The sequence below is a fragment of the Protobothrops mucrosquamatus genome, unplaced genomic scaffold (genome assembly GCF_001527695.2).
Source record: "Protobothrops mucrosquamatus isolate PMUCROS unplaced genomic scaffold, P.Mucros_1.0 scaffold_157, whole genome shotgun sequence".
NCBI classification, from domain to species: domain Eukaryota; kingdom Metazoa; phylum Chordata; class Lepidosauria; order Squamata; family Viperidae; genus Protobothrops; species Protobothrops mucrosquamatus.
Genome location: NW_015386233.1, coordinates 65078 through 66982, shown reverse-complemented (window position 1 = coordinate 66982; position 1905 = coordinate 65078). Strand labels below are relative to the sequence as shown.

The window sequence follows — 1905 nt, the reverse complement described above, 5'->3', positions numbered from 1 at the left end:
AGGACTGGCCTAGGGGTATTTTAAAGGGGTTTTAAATTAAATTTTTAGTAGAAGCGGCCAAATTTAAATATTTATTTTTAATCTTTTTAAATTTTGTATTGTATTACTGTTTTAAACTGGCTGTAAGCCGCCCTGAGTCCTCCGGGAGAAGGGCGGGGTATAAATTTAATAAAATCTAAAATCTAAATCTAAATCTAGATGATAGGAAACTTGGCTCTTTTATGACTCGTGGACTTCAACTCCCAGAATTCCTGAGCCAGCATGGCTCAGCTTGGAAACCTCTCCCTTTCCCCTCAGCATGGCTGGCTCAGGAATTCTGGGAGTTGAAGTCCAGGAGTCATAAAAGAGCCAAGGTTGCCTACCCCTGCACTAGGTATTCTTCTATTGGTGTCCTTTTCCTGAGGAAGCAAAGGGGAATGTGAAGTTGTTTAAAGTTTTACCGTTGCATTTGTACAGGAGGTGCTTTGTTATTCTGTTCAAGCTTAGTTATGTGTCTTTTAGCATAAATTTGATTTCTTATTTATTTAACACGTTTATATGGCCTCCCATCTCACGAGAAGCAATTCTGGCAGCGTACAACGATCAGTAAAACAACAAGTATAAAACAATCTTTCTAAAAATATTTTTAAAATCCTAATAAAATGAAAAAGACTACAAACATTTAAGATACACAAAGCGCACTGCTGTACTTGCAAGACAGGGGCTTGTCTGGACAATAATTATCGTCCTTTGCAACACGCACGTGCACACAATGTTTGCTGGATGGCAGAACCCAGATTCCTGCTGTTAAGCCTACTTTAAATCTGACTTAAGGAGGATGTCGCGCAATACTTTCCTCGCTGGGAGTCTCAGGGCTTAAGCAGGGCAGTGGCTTAGCTATAAAAACCAGTTGCTCCCCAGATCCCAAGCAAAAGTCGATATTTATTTTTCTCGTGGGATTCGTTGTGATTAACTTCAAACTGTACTTTCTGAAAATGGTGCTCAATGTGGAAGATACTGCCTATTTGTTGCATAATGCTGTAAGTATTTGGGGAAGGAAAGGGGATACAGAAAGCCAGAAACAAACAAACAAGCAAAAAAATATTGTTTGTTACTCTTGCTGGGATTTCAAAGTTGGGGGTAAATTTTGGAAGCTTTATTTTTCTTGGATTAGAAATAAATAAGAAAATATCTATATTTATGACTGACTGGAAACTCCTTGCAGACTTTTTGCATGAAACAAAAAAATGCATGTATGATGTGTGGTTCTGATGATTAGGAATAAAAATGGATATTAGGAAAAAAATGAGCTTTGTAATCATGGAGTGAGTGATAGCTTTTCAATCATACCGTACTTGTATTCACTGCAAAGGAAATTGAAAGCTGCTTTTTATTTCCTTTTATCCTTTCTTTCTGCACTTTTGTTTTCCCCCCCCCTTCCTTTCTCTTTCTTTGTTGCTTCTGAATTAGTTCATATATGTTTTTATGTTGACTTTAAAACTTTTAATTACAAACAAACACACACACAAGAACCGTGACCCGTTGGTTCATTGTTTTAGAGATATAGCCTTACCAGATTCTTCAATGTTTTCAATGATGGCAAAGCTTCTAATCTTCTGGAAAAGTTTTTTTTAAAAATTCAGAGAGATTATCTGCCTTGAAAGTAGCCCGTGATGAACTGTACAGCACAGTGAAACATCAGGAATTGCCCACCAGAAAGATTTTATGACATTTTGAATGCCATAAGTGTTTTATGATAACCTTTATATCAAAATGTTTTATAACATTTGCCAAATTTCAATTCCCTTTGAGTCGTGGGTCTAGATTTTGGATGCACTCCATAAGTTAGCCCATTTGAGGTAACTTGCCTAAAAAATTGTCACCCTACAATATACCATTTTGCCCAGTTAAAGGTTACAGACCCAA

At 36.9% G+C, this 1905-nt stretch overlaps 1 protein-coding gene across 1 annotated transcript in view; it reads left to right on the top strand.

Annotated features, from left to right (window-relative positions):
- Positions 1–1905, top strand: part of LOC107291871 (protein NDRG1) — a 29478-nt gene that overhangs the window by 10003 nt on the left and 17570 nt on the right. The window lies entirely within an intron of this gene.